The sequence below is a fragment of the Coturnix japonica genome, chromosome 20, assembly GCF_001577835.2.
Source record: "Coturnix japonica isolate 7356 chromosome 20, Coturnix japonica 2.1, whole genome shotgun sequence".
Lineage (NCBI taxonomy): Eukaryota > Metazoa > Chordata > Aves > Galliformes > Phasianidae > Coturnix > Coturnix japonica.
Window position 1 is genome coordinate 11,059,746 of NC_029535.1, and position 21,700 is coordinate 11,081,445.

A 21,700-nucleotide genomic window follows, 5' to 3' on the forward strand; every position below is an offset into this window, starting at 1 on the left:
CTTTCGGATCCCTGAACGGCTGCCAACAGGCTCAGCCGCAGCATCTCCTGACGGCCGGTAACCGGAGCTGCGCCCTGCGCTCAGGGCAGTGTCCCATGGCACGCTTCACGTCTTGGCAATGTCACATGAACACGCGCTGCATTTTCCAGGCTCTGTGTGCCTGCAGTAAGGGATGAGCTCCTGGCACCGGGCCCGGGGGTTCCCTCCTGCAGCCTCACATCTCCTTTTCCAGGAACGTGCAAACATTGTCAAGCATTGGGGCTCCAGTGACCCTGCTTGCTCTCCGTAGGTTACCTGTTAGCGGTACGCTATAAATACAGTGTCCTGGAAAGAGGAATCGTTCATCTCTTCATCACATCTTTTAATAGCATCCCAATTATAGGCAGTCTGAGGAGGAGGTCAGCCAGATGACTTTGACAATTATCATGCCCTCCAAATGACATACTGAGTAGAGAGAAGGCAGAGCAGAGCAGAGCTCACCAAGGAGAGCAACCAGCAGCTGAGCAGAGCACTGGGCAAGGTGGGAATGATGCCTATTTTGACTTGGTCATTCACTTTCTACAAAACTCACTTGTAATGAGAATGTCCCCTTTCTGATTTAAATGCGCATCTCCTTCAGTCTGGAAGCAGTCACAACAGTGATGGCTGCTCTGCTCTGGGATCAGTGTGGTGCTTCCTGCTCTTGCTTGAAGAGGTGACTGTGCTTTGCAAGGTTTTACAAGATTTTAATTGACCAAGTGGTTATGGAGATAGAGCATAAGACTTTCCAGCTGAAGGGCTAATTCACTTAGGATAAATGAGACAACCCTGCAGTCCTTGTAACAGAGTCTACTTTACTGATTTACATTTCCCTCTCCTTTTCACTAATTTACAGAACACATAAAATAACACAGCTAGAAGCAGCAAAAGCTGCAACACCCATGCACCAAAATACCCCAGAAATCAGATTATTCTGAGATGAGTCCTTGCACTCAGATAAAATGTCCTCAGACATTGAATATTACAAAGCACATGAATCTCAGTTCAGAATCGCCAAGGAGTGTGATCTTCTAAAATGTGTTGTACCCAGGAACGTGGATAATGTCAGTCCCCTGGCACCATTTGGTTGGATGTTGGTCCTGGCTGAAAGCTCAAGGAGTTAAGATTCCCACCCTGCTGCTCCTTGCAGAGCAGTGTGCATTCAGTGTGCAAACATATTTCACAATCTCAAGTACAATAGGGATTACAATGCTGGAAAAATCAAGTGTCTTCCAAAACAAAAGAGCATTTACTTTGTGACATTTGTGACGAGAAACAAATGACAGAGACACTTTAGGTGTCTTTTCAGCAAGTTCAGGCTCTGCTTTTAATCCCCCCAGTTCCCATAGCCACATCCTACCGAGCTGGTCAGCAGCAGCGCACTCCTGCAGGTACACACATCCCTGAGAGCACTGCTAAGTAACAGCAGACCTAATCCTGTGCTCATTCTTTGATGAATTAGGATATTAGTGTCCACTTATGATTCTCCTTTGAACAACCCAAATCCCTCACACGCGCTATAGTTCAAAGAGAAAATGCATTTTAATTTCCATGTGTGAATGTGCTTCAAGAATGTGCCAGAAAATCTCATTGTTTGGGTTTTCAGCCCACTGCTATCACTATGAAGCAAAACTGTGGACCAGGTTTTCAATACTGATACAAATGCGTTCTCTTGTTTTCACAGCAGTCCTCCCCCATTCCCTGGGGGCCCATGGACAGTCAGCACTCCCTATAAGGAAATGCTGCCCCATTATCTTTATTCCAAACTGTACAAAACCTTTTTAATAAGCTTTCCTTGATATGTAAATTCTTCTCCTTTTAATGGCAATGTTATTTACTTACGCTTCTTATTTCAGGGGTCACTTTGAAGTACCAGTCTGCTGTTAATAGCTTAAGTGGATCATTGTTGCATCCTCAGTGCCATGTTGCCATACTGCCCTGCAATGAGCTGCCTGCCTTTGAAGGCTCCGAAAACAGAAATCGCTGTTATGCGCTTTCACTGAAAATGAAGGGATCCATTTTTTCCAAATGCCATACTGACATTTTACAAAGAACACACGTTCCCCTCTCTCTATTTGCAGCATGTCATCCCTGTGTCCGCGATGTGGTTTCAGCCTAAAGGTGACATGTGGCAAAGATGGCTGGGATGTACCGTGAGCAGGGGAGCTGCGGAGCCCACTGGGAGGGAGCAGCGTTTTCTGGTCCTCCTGCACACAGATGGAACTAATTCTGCTTTGGTGTGAGGCAAATTGTTGACATTTCATTTTTATTTTTGCCGTGGAAATGCAATGGATAATGAGCAAAAATGAAAAGGGATCATTGCTTATAAAAAAAGCGCTGTCTTCGTTTTGTTGTTCGCTTTATTTATCTGTTGCAAACCTTGAAATTGTCTTCTTTTCCTGCAAAGCAAAATGTGTGGGTGCCTTGGATTATGAAGCAAACCTTGGCCTATTTAATTGTGAAAAAAGAAAATGAGTTTACTTGGAATTTACCCTACTTTGCAATGCAGGGATTGGGTTTGTCACCCGACTGTGGCACATCTCCTTGCTGGGATTCGTGAGACTGAGCAGTTCACCCCACCATTACAGAACATGGGCACAGAGTTACTCACACCATAAGTGCCTGTCAGAGTGAGCAGCCATAATCAATATTTAATGACAATAAATAATCCATTAAGCAGGCCAGCAAGTAATTTTGCATAGCAGCAGTGTAGCATTGGCTCTGGCAGTATCTTACCTCTGCGCTACCCATTCCAGTGATTTTGCTTTGTGCAGAGCAAGGAGGGGAGAGGCAGAAAAAGGAGCAGGAGGAGGGAACAGCAAATGAAATGTGTCTGTTTACTGAAACCCTGCTTCTGACTGTAATATTTTGTCCTTAACAAAATTACTGTCAACGCAGTGCATGTTAAGATAGAAATAAATATATAGCGAGTGAATCTGCAAGCCAAGTGAACACAGGGCAATGTTAGATACTGAACAACCAACATTCATTTTGTTTGCTTTGTATTTCAGTGACAGTTAGTTACGTTTAAGTAACTTTTTCATTGTCGGATTCCTGCAGACATACATCAAGGGGCCTTCCTGCCTCTGCAGAACATGGCTGGGGGGATTAAGCAGGATGGAGTGGCAGGTCATGAGGTCACCATCTATCCTTCCTGTTCCTATACGTAATTTATCAGAGCCTGCAGTGTATCAAAGAACAGCTCTGGGACTGACAGCTTGCTCTGATCTTTGGCTGTGGAGGAGCTGGAGTGATGGAGCCTGTGTAATTGCAGCCTTCCTGGCTGCATATTTGGTATTTCCTGTACCAGCCAGCACAGGAACACTGTTCCCAGAGTAGGTCCCAAAACACATGATGGGGCATACCTGTACTGTGGGCATGGGGAGGACTTATTCCTAGCTGTGAGCTTAAACTTGGGCTGCTCAGATTTCTTGGTCCATTTCTTGGCCAATTCTGCAGTCAACAGGTGAAATCCAGCTCTAAAAGCTCCAAATGGCCTGACTGTCACTGGTGGTAAACTGACACCCCTGGGACAAAGCAGCCTTTTTGGAGAAAGTGAAAGGCTTCCTTGAGACTCAAATTGCTGCAAGAAAACCATCCCCCAAGTTTCAGATTAAACCCAGATATTAAGACTTCCACTTTAAAATTCAGGTGGAAGCTTCTTAACATTATATCACATTTTTAAACATGAGCTGTTTCTAAATTTGACTTCAGTGTTGACATTTGTAGATATTCCAATAGTGATTGATTCTAGTGAAATTTATTTTCCATTGTTTTACCCTAAATACTAATTACTGAGCTAATGTCAAGATAATTTGATGTCTAAGTTAACAACATGTCTACAAGGCAAACTCTTATCTTGTCTCAGTGCATATTTAAGCCTTTATTGCTGCATGTCTACTGAAAATTTATGCCTGAAAGTTTTTTTCAATCTTTTTTGTTGCTGTTAAATGAGGTAGAAATAACTGTATATTCTAATTATAGTATTTGCAGATGGCATTTGGAAAAGACATCAAACAGTGTCAGTTCGCAGCGCAGAGTTTGATATATTTTGTGCTGCCTTCTATAATCAGTAGATTTGGGGCAGGATTTTAAGGTTTCACTGTGCAGTTATGCAGTGAAATTTGTGTGAGCATTTCCCAGAACTGGGCACCTGAATAAAACGAATGAACACAAAAGGAAGTATCATTCAGCACTGCAGCATGACTTGCAGGTAGGAAAAGCCAGGGCTCTTGCTGAGCCACGCATGTTGGAGCTATTGAAAGGGGAAGGTATGAAGGATGGATTCTATTCGCCGTGTTATCCTCCCAGTACGTCAATCCCTTTGCATGGAGCTGGTGAAAGAAGAGTTGTGCTTTGTGGTGTGCTGGAAAGCCAAAGCAAGCTTGTCCCCTTTATGAGAAAGACAAAATACTGAGAAAGAATGATGTCTGAATCACAGTAGCTCTACACTGCAGCACTGGAGAAGACAGCTTACTGCAGAGAGCTGAGACAAAAGGCTGCGTCACCCCCTCCTGCATGTACGATTGGGAGCCCTCAGTCCACATAAGAGAACCTGCTCCCCACTTCTTTGAAAGGGCAGCCCATATTTATGGGATTCCTTGAGAACTTTGAAGATGGAAATTCAAAACAGCTGTTAAAGAGCAAAGACTGGCTCAAATGAGGCAGACACAGGACAGCACGTTGTTCTGTTTCTTACACAGGAACAAATCTAGAATTTCTCTTTCACTCCTGCGGTAGTGATCAGACTATTGCACGACTCCACAACCACATGGTGAGAGGTTCATTTTGCAGCACATGTTTTGCAAATTTCTGCTAACCACCCAGCAACTGCAAGTGCTTCAAACTGCATCGCTACTGACCTTCCTTTGTGAGACATGATTTATTAGTTGCGTTTGCACTAACAGAGAAGCCAAAGTCTTAATGAAGATTTAAGGCAACTTGGCTGGGTTCAGTTCCTGATACAGTGGCAATATCAGCTGCAGTGCTTCCTAGTCTCTATTCCTAAACTGCACCCACAGTCTGGTGCAGAAAAGAGGAAAGCTTCTCAAAGCTACAGGGCTTGGCAGGTTTCCACACTCCGGGTCAGCAATAGCAGGAATCCATCACACCGCTTACACTGCCCAGGGGCCGTGGTTTGAGGTTTAGAGGAGGAGACTCCAGCACTGGTATAGATGGCCTAAAATAGCAGATGGTTGCCAAAGAGTTAATTTCAATTACATGTCAGCTCACTCCAAAGCAATGTGAAAGAGTCAGGTTTTTCTGACTGTCAGTAAAAAATATTTGTTTACCTTTGCCTAAAGTTTATGAGGTTTCTAACACAGCTTCCATAAATTGGACATCTGACTAAACTGGGTGGGATACACAAACCTTCCTCGCGCAGTTACTTCCCCAAGGAACAGAGAGGAATGACTCAGTGCCCAATTATCCTTGATTTTCATGCAATTTGCACAGAAAACATTGTAAATTGCATCTCTCATGTAAATTATTTCAAATGAGTATTCATTAACACAGGTGACTTTGCCTGCCACAGCTCAGCTGGCTCTGGGGACTCATCCGTTGTTCTAAATGGGGATATACACAGTGACTAATGGGAGCAGGAAAGGGGAGAAAAGCCCAGGCAGAAGTATACAAAGAGCACTCATTCATAAACAACAACAGATGCAACTTGAGAGACACACACTGCACAACATTAACCTGTCTTGTCAGCAGCGTATTTATTTCCTTACTGACATTTAAACATAAGATTAATTCAAATTTAACTCTGGCATCCGTGGCTGGACTCATCTATCACTTCATTTTAACACTCCTCCATTAAGGAGTTTACAAAAATATCAAAAACGTCCAGTGGATATTAATATTGTGTGAATTCAAGTGGTGAAAAGCACTAAGATAGAAGGCTGTAAGCTATTAAAAAAGAATATACAGTATATACAATTACAATTACAGAGAGGTTCAGGGCCAGCAGAGCAGGCCAGGCTGCATCCAACTGATTCTTTGTAAAACAAGTATCTGCAAGCTGAAGAGGAGTACATCCTCCGTGCATTTTTGCTATGTTTTGGTATTGGTCATTCTTTGACTACATTAAATTTTCCTTTAAATAGATTGTATTCATTTATCCTTTGAAAGCTTAACTACTGAATTCCTGTACAATGTGGGTAGTTTGGGCAGATACAGCTCTCTTCTACTTTATGCTTTAGCCAATAACCAGCCATCCTGATAATTACCTACTCAGCTCCTAATTGGTCTTTTTCCATACATTTCAGTAAACAACAGGAAATTGGATGGAAGGATTTCATGTACAATTTATGATCAAACTAAAGGTGCCATCTGTCTTACTGTATTGAAATGCAAATTGTTGTCTTTCAGAGCAAGTCCTCAGGAATTTATACACTCAACCTCAACCTTTTCCTTTCAAAACCAGCTAGGGTCAAAAGAATAGGGGAGAAAAAGTCATTTTTAAATGTTGTCTAATCTTGCTGTAACAACAGTACCTGTCCCTTTGGATTGCCAAAGCTTGAAGCAGGACTGAAATCCTGGCAGCACGTTCTGCTCTGGGCACTGTTGCAGAACTGGGCATCACTTTCATGCTTCAGAAAGAGTTGGTACATATTGGGCTTTCTAGAATAGCTTAAGGAAGACAGCTCCTAATGAATTTCCAGGGAGATTTGTGTACCTAACTGCCAGGCTCCTCCAAGAGCCCATTTATTACACTTTGAAGGAGGCTTTTGCAATGTACAGGATGAGAATTCAGAATTTTTGCATTCTACTGCAGTCACAGGAGGTTTTAGGTGGGGCTGTAAGGTGCCATCAGCAGGGCAAGGGACAACCCAGCTCCAGAAATGCGCCTGGCTTTGGGGCATGGCAGTAAGGAAGCACCTGCCTGACCAGGCAGTGTACTTTGCCTGGAAGAAGGCACTGCATCCCATCCCTCCCCACAGGTTTCTTATGAGAAGGAGTCATTTCTCTCCAGCACATCTCCAAATCTCCTCTTGGTGGCCGTTGACCCTGACCATTAAGATGCTGCAGCCCTGACTCAGCAAGAACCATATCTGTGAACCCAGTGTAAAGCAGTTCCACGGTGACGTTATGAATTAATGGCCTGACTCATGTAGTGGTGCTTGCTGTGCTCGGGCTGTGGCTGTTTCAGGTCCTGATTCTGTGGATGGCTGATGAGTAATTCTGAGGCCCATTTCATTCTCTGTCAGTCGTACTTGTTCTGAGTGCTTCACGGAGAAAAGTGTCAGCTTATTGTAATCTTATTGAAAGCTTTTGCTTAGACTCTCAGTGAATCTAAACCAGCAGAATTCCATTCCCTAAAGCTGAATAACATTGCAGCAGTGGACACATTGGCCTTTAGCTTTTGCCTTGGAAGCCATCCTCATGGCTGCCAAGCCCAACTCGTGCTGCAAACTGAGGACATCAAGAAATTGTCCACAAATAACCTTTCACTGCAGGAATTCACATGAGATCTAAAACTTTAATACAGGAGGTTCCCAAGTAACAACTTGTAAGTTGCCAGGGCAGTGCACCTAGGAATCAACCTTATTTTCTGCCAGCTTCACTGCAAGGAAATTCCTCAGAGAGATCTGGACAGGTGAATAATTCTTTATGGCAGCTTGCTGCATCTTTTCGAAGGTCTCGCCTCTGCTCATAGGACCAGCAGAGCATCTGTCACCTGGTGGAAACACAGGCATTGGTTTCTGTCCCCAACACCTGGCCTGGCACAGTGCTGGTGATGTGGAGCATGAGAGGGTCAGAGCACCTGGTGAACTGCAAGCCTGCCTGGTAACACTGATAGATTGGTAATACTGATGAGCTTCATGGGAAGAAAAAAAATATCCACACCCTCTAATTCCCAATTGTGGTTCAGTTCAGGGTAACAAAAGTACTTATATTTAGTCATGGAAATAAATAATGCATGAGTGTTACCATGGCATTTTAGCAGCATTTGGGCCTGAAACAGGCGTTGCTGTCATCCCTTCTCAGTCTGTTCAAGCCTTATACTTTGTGACAGTTCATTTCCTTAACATTAAACTTTAACCGAATGCTATTTCCTTTTATGAAAATCAGTGGTTTCCATTAGATTTGCTTGGGCTAGATTTGCTAAGGAGCATTTATGTGTAATATTTAGTGTCATCCTAAAGCTACTCATCACATTTTCTTCTTTGTTTCAAACTGCAGGAGGAATGTTTGCCAATACAATAAAATATATAATTGCAAATCTAATTGCTCATACTGTTTTCATAAATATGCTTGCCAACTGGCCGTTTTCATGAGAAAAACACATATGTGCAATTACTCATTTTAAAAGGTCCAGTTGTGAGATTTCTAGCTTTAGAAGTGTAGTCAGTTGTTAATTTGTTGACTTCAGTTCTTCAGCATTTTTCCCCCATGAGCTTCTTTCTGTGTGTATCCATCTTAAATTAAGCAACTTGACTGTGGCAATGCTAACAGCTCCTTGAAAGCACTGCTGGAATGCAACATATCAAGTGGAATCTGTAAGTCCATTTCAATATGTGCAGGAATTGATGCCATCTCTCAAGCCTGGACTGCAACTGCTGGGAGAATCTGAAGGTTTTTAATGCCCAGCTCCCTCCTTAATATCATCACTAAGTATTTCTTTTGTTTTGTAAATTACCTTCCTAGGCCTTTTAGTTTCAGAGTAATAATATGACCCAGAACAGGGCTGGTCCTGCACCATCTCTTAGTTACTGATTAGAATCAGACAGTTTATGACTGGAGCTTTGATTTCCATTTTCACCCAGGTCTGCACATCTCTTAATGGATAACGCAGCTCCAGACAAGCTTAATAATTCCAGGCAACATTTTCCAACTTTCTGTATATATATATTATCTTTCTGTAATTTTTGAGTGTGTTTTACTTTAACCTTGAGTTCTAAAAGAAAAAAAATAATTTAAAAGGCAGAAAAATTATTATATGTATTTATGTTGACTTCACTTCTGACAGTGTTTAAGGACATTCAGCTAATGCTACCAGCTAAACAGAATGAAAAACTGAGCTGGTGTGTACTTAGCAACACCAGACTTCAGCAGATGCACCATTAGCAACTATAAAATGCCATCATATATAAAATATAATGGACAGAGGGCAGAGTGGGGAGCAATACTGTCTGAGACCTCAGCCACAAGGACAGCAATTTTAACCTGCTTAGGATGGCGAAAAGCCATTGGAATGTTCTCAGGTAGAGATAACAGAAATCCATCAAGCCAAGAAAACATGCTGCCTTTCATTTTTCCAAAGGTAAGCAGCCATACCATGCACAAAAAGCTTTCTGACCAACAAAGCCATTTTCCATGTAAGCATCATACAGTAACTCGTAAGTGCATGCACCTTGTAAGTGTTGTCAGGAATGGACTGAGATGGGAGATATGTAGTATGATTTCCCTATGTTGATGTTATCACAGTTCTGCAGATGCCTTTAAGGAGCATTAGGAGCATGACACCAAGTTCAGACCACAGCTGGTGGAGGCTTTCACCCCTTCCTAACAGCTCACATAATGGAGTTCAGCAGCTTTTCAACAGGAAAATGATCCAGCACACACTGAGAGTTTAATGAGATTTGGATCAAACCTGTAATTCATGGAACAAAAGAGAACACAGTAAGACAAAGAACTCCATTTGTCTCCTGGCTGGCAAGGCTGGAAGTCAGCAACCCTGGTTTGCCGTGGGGAACTAGCAAGATTCCAGTGATCAGCATCCTTCATGTTCAGGACTGAGTTACAAATGAGAGATTGGGAGGAAAAAATGTAAGCAGCTGAAAAGATGCCATAATTTATTTAGTGAAATGGATAATTGCATTACTCCAGTGGGGAAGTAAAAGCTGAATATGTCAGACTACTTCTCCAATGTAGATACACGTAAACACACATATGCAATCAGGTGGATAAATATGGTGTCTCAGATCCCTTTCTTGCAATTGTTCTTTCAAATGAGGCTATTTCATTTGCTCCAGATTTTCACCTGTGACTGCAGAGACGCTTCTGTCGTGATTTTCTGTGTGGGAGTTTGTTTGTGTCTGCTCAAAAGACAAAGGTGCCACAAAACTTGGAAAATACCTCAGTAGAGCATCTGCTCTTCTGCCCCATTTTTATTCTACGTTCTGTCCTGAGAACATAGATGTCATTGCTAGGATGGATGATAAGCAATAGGGTGGCTTAACCCTGAAAGCTGAGTTTTCTATACAGATTTTAAAATAGTGCAATTAAGACAGACTGTCACGAAGTGATTGATACCACAAGGTGCCCATCATTTCTTTTAGTCATAGCAGAGCAGCCCATCAATCTGAAATCTGTTCAGTCACAATAAGCGTCACTTGCTCCCTTGTCTTTCCCCAGGGCCCAAGAAACAGTCTTTATAGGGAAATCGATACTGAGTGTAGCTGTGAATACCTTCAGACTAATCAAAAGCATGGGTGGTGTGAGCAGGGAGAAGGATTTCATTAAAGTTAAGAAATTCTAGCTGTGACGTGATGGTATGGTGTTAAATGGATGTCACAGCGCAGACAGCTCATGTTTAAAGAAATACTCATTACATTTTGCCCTGGAGTAATGATTCATGAGATTAGGGTGTTTTCTTGATCTAATCTCTCTTCCTGTCTTAAGATTTTCTACTGCCAACAATCTTTGTTATCATGGAGCACCCTCAATGCAAAGTTTATAACAATAGCCAAAGTAAGGTAACATTGCATATGAATGCTTAATTTCAGCCATGCTGCATCAGAGCTACATTCATGGATTCTTTAAGGATCATTAATATACAGGTTTTTTAGTAAGCTGAATTCCCCCTCACGTTAACTCCAGTTCTTCTCAGCCCACTGATTTTCATTCCCCTTAACATTATGAGGAATGGTGTGTCAGTGAATGGAATTATCATGCTTTGAAACCACAATGTGATGCTACATTTTGTGATGAATTTGTACATAACATGTACCAGAAACCTAGTACTTGCCTTTTGAGCCATGAGACGGCCATCAAGTAATCATCCTTCACCAATATCCTATACCAGTTCTAAATGAGGCTGAGTACAGCAGCATCTGCCAGCATATTAGGCATTTCTGAGAATAGAAAGACTGTATAATTAACAAGTCAGCACCCTGCAACTACCCTGAGGCAATGTGGGAGCTACAAATGACAGGAGAAATGCAAGGAGTGGCAGAAGGACTGGTTAAGATCATTCAAAATATGAATTTCTGTTAAAGAATTGAGTGGAACTGTTGTCTTAGTAACCCACTTGGAAAACGAAAGCATTCCAGGAAGCTGGCATGCAGTCACCACAACATCTGCACACTGAGGCAGGTTGGTGAGCCCTGCGTAAGCACCTGGAAATACCTGGCACAGATTGTGATGGAATTGAGCTAGGAATAGACAGACCAAAAAACAGTTTGTTTTCTCCTTCCATCTTCAACTTCCCCAAGAAAGACAGGAAAATAAAAATATTGGGATAGGGCCACTTCTATTCTGGACGTGATTAATAAGTACAAACAGTACAGAGTAGGGGGAAGTTTGGCCAGGCTGACTGCTGCCTCCCCCCAAACACCACCATGCTGTGGAGCTTTAGGTTCCCCCTATCCTGGCAGGTACTGCTACTCACTGCCAACCGAAGATGGGTCCCAGGGGTGGCAGGGTACACATGCTGTTGGCACATCTGAAAGGATTTGCAGCAGAAAAAAAAAAAACTTATAAAATTATTAAATAAGAAAATAGGTTCAAGGGATGAATGGTGCAAAAGCTCTGTCATGGAAACGTGTTCTGCAATTACAATTTGTTAAAAATGAATGCTTTCCTCCAGGCTAAAGCATTTGCAGTAATTCAACCAACCTTTGTGGATACTCACAGGAGAAAAATAAAGAAAAAGAATCCCTTCGATCTGAAAATGAATCTTCAATAATAAAATTATTCTTTTAAGACCCCCACTGTTATTGTAAAAGCACAATAAATGTTCCAATTAGAAAGATTTGAGCGGAGTGCTTGGAAAGATCTCTTACAAACAGTCCTTCATAAACATGCCCATACCTCATTAGCCTGCTCTGCAGACAGCAGAGAGCTCCGCAAGCACTTGCACAGCAAATAGTCTTTGCAGTAGCATTTTGTTCTTCAGTGATCTGAAGTATTGGTTTAATGGCTAATAATGAATTTCAGATCATCTGTGATCCCTTGCTGAAATTTTGAATAGTGAGAAGGTGGCTTTTGTAGTTTAAGTGTAGAAGAAAGTCATTAAAACATGGTACAGATGAACATGGCACCCCAATTTACATTCAAATCTGACTTCTGGTCTAAAACAGAAGGCAAAGCAATTAACCAGCAAAGGTGTTAACTGCTTGGGTTATTTACTGCATAATGAGCAAATGCATCCACCCCCCACCTCGCTTTGTAAAGCCATTTTTCATTTACTGTTAATACATTCCTAACTTTGGGTTCTCTTTACCATTTTGGTGATTAACAGCAGGGCTCTGGATCAGACTCTGCCTTCAGCTGTTCTACAAGAACAGAAGAATTATTCTAGGAACAACATTTGGCCCATTGCAGTTTCTGAATGTAAAACAATTTACTGCAATGGGAAGGATTTGATGTTTGAATTTGGCCCACTTGGTTTCCTTGACTCCTGTTGTGGTGTTTTCCCTCACTGGCAGTTTGGTGAGCTGCAGAAAACACCCTTTTAAAATACACCTCACCTGCTAAAGGAGTGCTGCTCTTGGCTGAAATTAAACACCAGTTAAGAATTAGCCAGCTGTACTGCGAGTATCTCACACCAAGGGCAAGAACACACAGACAAATCACAAGGCTTTCGAGTGGCTAGTCTAATTGCATTCTGTGCAGTTCACTATGGAATAATTTACATACTAATAACGTAAATTAGATCAATTACTATTTTCATTTGTATGAAGCCATTATTATTAATGAAACAGCTCATCCTTATAGAGACGAAGCACACCTGTTTTTGCCTCTAACTCCAGGAGACCTTGGACATGATTAATGCTCAATGCAGGTATAAATGCTTTCCATCTCACACCTGGAATCTCTGGGTTTTGTGTTTGTTTATCAAAAAACTTGCATGAAAATTAAGACTCTTTTTTTCAGCAGAGCTTTGCTGGAAGATATTCCAGTCTACCTGTGCACTGATGGACATATATGGAATTCCAGACTGACTCATTCACAAGTCACAGGAGGGAGATTCACCTGTGTGAGACAGCCTGGAAAACATGCCCAGAAAGAAAAAGTAAGAACGTGAACCAGGTAGTGTGACCATATCCCTGACAAACAGCAAAGCTGCAATGTCACACCCGAATGTGAATGGCTCCATACCACAGCACAGGTAGGGTTTGCATCAGTATGTCTATGGGCTGCGAAGGCCAACTTCTGTTCACAGCAGAAGTGACATTTGGAATGTAATGCAGGGTCTGGACTGGAGGTAATGGGGTGCAGAGCTCTGGTGATCACCAAGAACAAAAATACAAGGGAAAATGTCAGCAGTAAAACTAAAGCTGAGCTTCTGAAATACTTATGTAGGAAACTCCTGCAATAAATATGTACACCTTGCACAAGGGCTGCCTTTATTGTGAAGTACTTAACCTCTCCCAAGGCACCAAGAAGCCTTTTTTGATCTCCTTGAAATCTGAAGCAGGTCAAATGGAGGTGCTTAGCGCGTCATCCTCCCCATCACACTATATTAAAATAAGAATCACATATGCTGTGTATGCTGCATAGAGTAATCTTTCCTCCTTATATTAAGCCTAACACCTCCGAATCTCAAGAAGAAAAAAAACAAAAAAAAAACCACAACCACAAAAAAAAAGCTATTTCCTTGTATACTTGAAAACTTCATAGCAGTTTCTTCTGTCGCAATAAAACGTGCTTGAGAATAAACATTTCGTTTTCTTCTATTACAGTGACTTCGTTCAAGCAAGCCCCAGCCATGCAGATAGCAGACATCCAAATGTAAGGGCACCCACTTGTCATTTCTTACCCAATACCACATGGCTCATATCATCAGCTGGCTAACACTGAAAATACCGGCTAGTGATATCAGCTTTTTTACCAGTCTTTCACATTTGACATTGAAATGGATACAGTTAAAGGTATGACACCCTATTACAAAGAGATGACTTATCAAAAACACTTGAATCAGGGCTGACAAAAATCAGGCAGTTGTGTTTCTCTCAGAGCACTGAGAAGAGGGAGAAAAGGAGCTCTTTGCATTTAGAGACCAGCTACGAATGTACCCGTTCACATTCATGCTGTCGTCTCAGGGGCGTTTCCTACGTCTGTGTGAGTAATGGTTGGTGCAAAAGGGAAGTGAACTGAAGACAAAACTGTTTGCCTACTGATCTCTTAAACTGCCAAATTAAGATTGAATACTGATTTTGAAAAGCATCAAGTGAGAATATGAATAGAAAGATTCTCAACTGATATATCATCACAAGTATATGTTTAGTACATCTGCATGAGCAAAATGCCTGTCTTTTGTTCTGCATGTCAAAGTTGAATGTTCAAATGCCATTGCAATGTGGTTATTCAGGCATTTCTGTGGGGGCTGTACAAGTTCATTTGTGAATATTGAAAACACTCTTCAGAATGTGCAGGGTTCTTGCTGACCTGCTGCGCATTTGACTTTATGTCTTTTAAAATGTAATTAAGAAGCTTTCAAATATCTATAGCTAATGGAATGTGTGGAAGAAATATATATATTTTCACCGAGGGAACTGCAAAATGCCAGTGAATGACATACCCCAAGAAACAAGAAGCTTCCCTGCCCGAGGCATTGCTGCTGACTGGTAAGACAGAACCGTGAGCAAGGACATTAAAAACAAAAGCCCTGAATGGGTCACTCCTTCCTAGAGGCACAAAGGCAGCATTCAGACAGACATCATTTCACTGCAACCGGACATTACCTGCGAAGAATAACACCTTAAAGATCTTAGATATTTAAAGGGAAAAACTTCCAAATTCTAACTCAAATGATTTAACCTAATTTGAATTGCATTACTTTTCTCCCTCTCTGAACATTAATTGGAATTTTTGACAGATGGGTTTACTGTCAGCGAGATGAAAGATATGCCCGTCAGCCAGTGTTTACGAGTCAGGCTTCTCAAGCAGAGAGTTAAAATTAAAACCATTACCGTACCATCAGTTCCAAACCAAACTTAATGTCATAGCCAAAACTTTGCAATTAAGTTGTATGTTAAGAAATTAAGCAAGGAATCTTTCACCTTGACTGCAAAGGGAGGTCTTGAGCCTTGTTGCACTATGTTACAGCTGAAACTGGATGTGGGGAAAGGGAAAAGGAGCTGAGCAGAGCATCACCTGGAAGTTCCCCCATTCAGAACCAGGTTCCTGCTGCAAACAAAACAGGGCACTCCACTCAGATCAGCTGCCTGTAAGACACAGCATGGCTTCATCACCTCAATGCCACAAGTTATGCTTGCTTGCTGGCACCACAAATTGTTCTGCGCCGTTATTTTCCAAACTCCCAGCCACATCCATCACCGAATGAGAGATGACATCAACAGCACCCATGGGTGACGCTGGTGACCTTCAGCTTTCCCACCCACCACCATTTGGACACTCAGCAAAGGCCAAGCGAAGCTCCTAGTCTACAGACACAGCACAGCCAGTCTGGGGAGGATTTTCCTGCCGTATCTCAGCAGTTTTCCCTGGTGCCCAGCCAGCACCTTCACCCAAGTGCTGGCTGAGAGACACAGGTCATGGTCATGGGAGCTCAGTTTGTCTTAAGAGCAAGAAATGGTCTGGTAAGTTATTTTGAGGCAGCGTGGCTGCACCCAGTGAGTAATTGAAAGAGACAGGAGAAGCCTGAGGCTCTTCTGTGGGCCCATCGGAAGTACTGAGACAAAAATAAAGCAGGGTGACTTGCAATACTGATTTATCTTGCAAAAAGCTCACATCAGCTTCAAGCATTTGTCAGCCGTGAGTCACTTCACGATGACAGGTAGAAAGGTCAATGTTTTCCTCTTCTTGAACGCAGTAAACTGGAGATGCTAACAGGTAATCACTTTTCCAATTACTGGCTTAGCTAAAAATAATCAGTTTTCTCCCATGTTTAGCCTGAAAATTCTGAGGCTGTTGGGAATAATGAATTGGATTTTCAAATGCTCTAGAAAAATTAACTACTTAGCATCCAAAAAGCAGTCAGAAAGTAAATCTGAAAGGTAAGAAAATGGGGACAATGGAAAATATTGCCTGGGGCACATGGAAGAAGGAAGAGGATGCTGGTGTAGGGTCAGAAACGTGTTGAGTTTTCTATGATTTGGTTACTGACTGGAATTGCAGCCCAAGTCTTACCAGCCGCAGTTACTTTCTCTCCCACACAGTACAACCTTGCTAACATTTCAGTAGACTGTGTTGCCATAGATTACTGTATCCATTTCTTTTACAATTGCCACAAGACTTCTGAAGCTAAAACCATGAAAACTTACTGTTTAAGAATTCAGTTTAACGTTGTAGCGCTAAATTCCTCCAAAACAGTTCAGGAACAGAGAAAGAGGACAGTATAGTAAAAAAACCAAACCCCCAGACTTGACAATGTGATGACAAAACACAGAGGTATTTTGAGTTTTTCCATGAAAAATGGAAATTTCCTTTGTAGAAGAAGGCAGTTTTATTGACTAGTCCACATTTAGTGAAGCTGTTTAGTAGTCTCATCTGGATGGATTTTTTTCCCCTATGGCCACAGGTATAGCAGTGGATTGCAGCTGGACTCATTTGTCACACTAAGGTCATGGAGGTGTTATGACTAAGATAAATAATCACATGTATCGCACTAGAAAAACTTCCCCTTGAGAAAGCAAGGAGATATCACAGACAATTCTATTTCCCTCTAGGGACACATCATTATCAATCTGAAATGGGAAGCTACGTGGGCTAGAGGGGAGGTCCAGGCAGTTTGCCACTCAGAAAAAAAACTGTAAAATGGTGAATCCACTTTGGTGGGTTCACAGACATAAGAGATTGCTCAGAGAGATTGCAGCATAGAAAGGATCAGCTACCAATACCCTGAATGAAATGTTAGAGGAAGGTACACTATACAGAGTTTAATTACATCTATTGCCCTCTTCCTAACAGTGCAGATATGACTCAGATACAGACATCAGCTAAACCCACATGTGTTCAAAGTGATTGCTTCACTTGCTTTTGTGGTCTCTTGATTTATTCTAACAGAGAAAGCACGAACCTCTCACACCCACAGGAATAGAATATTCTTTTCCCAGTCTCTTACAACCTGGTTACATTTTATATGCAGTAAAAGAAATTATACTCATGGGTTTGCATCTGTTCTTTATCCTTTTTATAAGCTCTCTGAATGGATTAGGAGTTTGGGAAACTGGCCAGAGAATTCCATGGGCCAGTACTGCAAGGAACGTCAATTTTGGAATTAGTTTATTTAGAACTGAAATTGGCTTCTCATACTTTTCTGTTGGTAGCTTCTGATCAGGTGAGAAAGTACCTGCTAATATTCAGAACATGCCACATTAGTTTTCGCAAGAAATATTATAAAAATAGTCTGGTCGGAAGCATACTCTGTTTTTGGATTAATTTAGACCAGTGACAGAAGTTCACAGTAATTATATCAGAACAAGGGAACCCATCCTGTTTTATTTTCTGAAGTTATTCCACGAGATTTGCACTCACTGTGCTGCTTACAATGTTTAGTAACTGTATAACTTCAGTACTGCAGTACCATATGAACAGTTTGCTCTGCTTAACCAAATAAAGCAGGTTAAGGGTTTGTTTATTTTTTGGAGGAGGTGGGATTTCAGTGATACGATGGGAAAGCCAGCAGAAAACATAGAAGGATGGAGAAGGCCAAAGCTGCAGCTCCTGCAGCAGCACCACTGCCGCCCTCTGAGTGATTTATGAGCTCTCTAGGTGCACTGCCTGACTTCTGCATTTCAGAAACATGCCAGTGCAGCTGTTTGTAGATGTAACCAGGCTTTGTGTGTTATAAATAATGAATCAGTTATTTAGATATCACCACACCCCAAGGGGTTTCTCTGAACTGTTGTCCAAGTTGCAGAAATCGTAACAGCTTCATTTCACCTCTGCCTGGAAAGGACTGACTGCAAGGGAAGCCAGAAGCCTGAGGAGAAGAGTTTTGAGGAGGCCACGTTACTTTGACTTTCATGGACTAGTCACACCACAGAAGATCTGTTCAGCTGCACTGCTAGGTGACAGCTATCCAGAGAACTTCACATAAGATAATGGCAGAAGATTTGCAGCACTGACAAGCATCAGTGCAGGCTCACAGCAAAAATTACTTTAGGAGCAGTGGTTGTGTGTCCTGGGACACCACAGGGAATGAACACTAACAGGAAAGGTCTTTAGTTCTCCACACCAAGAAGGGAGAACATGATCTGGGCAGCTTCACAACAAACCTGACAAAAGCCATGCACTAAATACAAGCGTGCAGCTGCCAGTGCGGGTGAGCACTCCTGCTGTTCCCAGGCGGAGTGGAGGTGTGAGCAGCAGGAAGCCTCACCATCTGCAATTCTATACTGCTGCTTGGCTCGGAAATAAAAGGGGGGAAAAAGGCCTAACTTTTTAAAGGAGATTTTTAATCTCTTCCAACTCTTTACTTGGTATAATGTTCTTAAATGTAATTCATGTCAATTCATGCTGTGACAGCTTTAGAAATACTGAAACTAAATAATGTGGTTGATTCATTTTGGATAAGCCTACAGAGGGGCTGTCTTGTTGCTTAGGCTGCTGGCAGCTCATAGGATGAAATGAGCCTTCATTTTTTAATGATGAGGCAATCCTGCCAAAAGAGTACATAGAGAAAAGCAGCAATGGTTATTTTGCAGGCAGGCTCCACGCTGGTGTCAAAGAGTCAAATTTCTAACCTCATTATTTATTTAGCTTTTTAAACTGAAGATGGGAGCAATCCCACTTTGCTGGATGGCAAGAATTTAACAAGGCTGTTTACTTCAATTTCTGGCACTGCCACTTCCCTTCTAAGTAGTTTGCATTCATTCAAATACATTACTTCTCTAGCCTTCTATCCACAGAAAAATAAGAGGGCTGCATTTCCCATGTGCTATTCCCTGCTTCCTGGGAAGCCAAGACATGGAGACATTCTTGTGTTTAAAGCAAGAGCATCTTTTTGTTTCTTCTTCTGGTCTGGATGTTTGCAGAGTTTTGATCGAATCTGACACAGTTTGCACCAAAACCGGGAACCTCAGGACATTTCAGAATTGCATCCTATGTTTTGCAGATATTGCCAAAGAAAAAAAAAAGATTGAAATGAAACATTAACTAGTTGTAGATGGATGTTCCTTTCTCTCTCCCTGTGTTCCTCACTTTTTAGATCCATAGCTTCACAGACTTCTCTTTTCCTCCCAACCTCCTCTAATTGAGTATATTAGCTCTTAATTGTGCATGCTGCCATACGATCTGTCCTCTGATGTTAGGGCCAAGGCATTTTACTCTCCACCTGTCTTGTTTTTGAGCACTGGTAGAAAGGGCTATCTCGAATGCCAAGCACTGGTGACAAACAACAGGATTTCCAGGGCTGCAAACAATTCCTCAGGCTAGAGGTACCACTAAGGCTGGATGCTGCATCTTTTAATTAGCAGCACACTGGCCACCTTCAAGGTGACCCACCTGCATAACCTCCTACGTTTTGCTAACCCTTTGCTCAAGCCACAGCATAAGCTGAACCACATTTAAATGTGACATCAAGTAGTCTCCAAAGGATTCACTTATGGTTACTTTGATTGAGATGAGCACGAGTCTCAGATTAGGCACCAGGAAGCTGTAGCAGCAATGATGGTGCGCAACCCCCCACATGCATGTGTTCAGCTTATTCCTCTTCCACAACTATGTGAGAAGGGAAGCTGGCACACATCAGTCACCATTTACTGGCATCCAGATCATTGTTTACCACGATGATCGCTACTTTTTCCTTAGAGAAACTTGTTGCTTATAATTCTCTTCGCTTTTGCACCGTGGCACCAAATGATGTATATTCAAACTGATATAAAAGCCATTAATATGCACAGATATGGAGAAGAATCTGCAAAACAAATACCAAAAGAAAACAGCTTCAAAATAGACCAAGACATTCTGCAATGACATTCAAGAGGAAAAAGCCTGTACACCATTCAAATAATAATCAGACACTATTGGATGCCAAGCAAACAGCACCAAAAGAGAACAAACTTTACTATGTTAGCTCTTCTGTTAATCTATCTGCCTCTTTCCACTCAGCTTCCCCACCTTGTTTCTGATGTGCCCTCGAGCAACAGCCATCTCCTGCACTTGTAGAAATTAAAATATTGTAAAATATTTGGTATATCTGCATTCTCAGAACTCAGATAAACAGAATAGTTATATATAGACTTAGACATATCCAAATATGGCTGCAGTTGTGAAAAAGTTTGGCCACAGAAGCTGAACTTTTTATTATAGACAAGAATTTGCAAATCCTGGTCGACTATGTGTGCTGTTACCTGGCACTTCCACATGCACTGATAGGGTCCCATAGCCAAAATCAAGACCTACATTTTAATTTTTTAAATGACCACGATGTTAGAATCATTATTCCACTCTGCCAACACCTTTGTGATGCATCAGCGGTGTTACTTTATGTTCCACTACTTTTGCTATCTAGATTTAACCTTTGAACAACCCTAAATCACAGGAGAATAAACAGGAAAAAAAGCTGAAGCCAGCAGGTGAGTAACAAATCCGACTGATCCTTTTTAATGCTTTAAAGACAAACATGTTTATTTTTCCAAGTCAAGTCACTTTGGAATATGAAATATATACATTGTATCTTGAGAAAATGAATCATGCATTCCATGCAGTGCTGTGCATTCAGACATCTATTTTCATTGTTTCAGAAGAATTGAAACATCCTTCACAGACTAAAAGTTCCATATTGTTTCAGGTAAGAAATGCTTCAGCCAAGGTCAAATGTAATACAATGTCTTATTCAGTACATAAGGATTAATGATCATTATAGCATTTAAAATCTGAAAGTAAACAATGAAGGATCAAGAATTATCTAAACAAAATAAGAAAGACTAAACAGCAGCTTCATCATATATTCTTATCAAAAACATTGCCAAAACTGACAAACCACGAGGTGCTCCATCCTGCCAACACACTGGTTTTCTCTTGGAAGATTTATGAAGGATAAAACCAGACCCTCTGTTAAGGCTTTCATCCCATTAATTTATAGGATGAAAAAACTGATGTACGTGCCAGTGGGGCAAATGGCCCAAACACTTGAATAAGATGAAATGCCCTGAAATGAGTCAGTGGGTTTACACTCAAAGGCTTGATCTGTGGCTACTTCTTAACTGCTTAACCTTCACTGTTACACAAACCATTTCTCAGCCATTTGTGTGATGAGGAACAAGAGTCAGGGACAGATTAGTTGGGGAAGGGCACACCAACCACCAACCCACCTCTGTGCAGAACTGCACAAACGGTGTGAGCAATAAAAGTGTGCTAACACAGGGAGACAATGAGTTAGAGTAGGAATGAATACACATGGCTTTAACCAGCAGGAGCTTTCCTCCTAATGAAGTCTGTCTGTGCAGTTTCACACAGAACTCACTCTAAACTGCACTTCTCACCACTGGTCAGTGAGTGTAAATTACTGCTGGGTCCGTGTTCTTCTGCCTTCTGGCAATTAGGC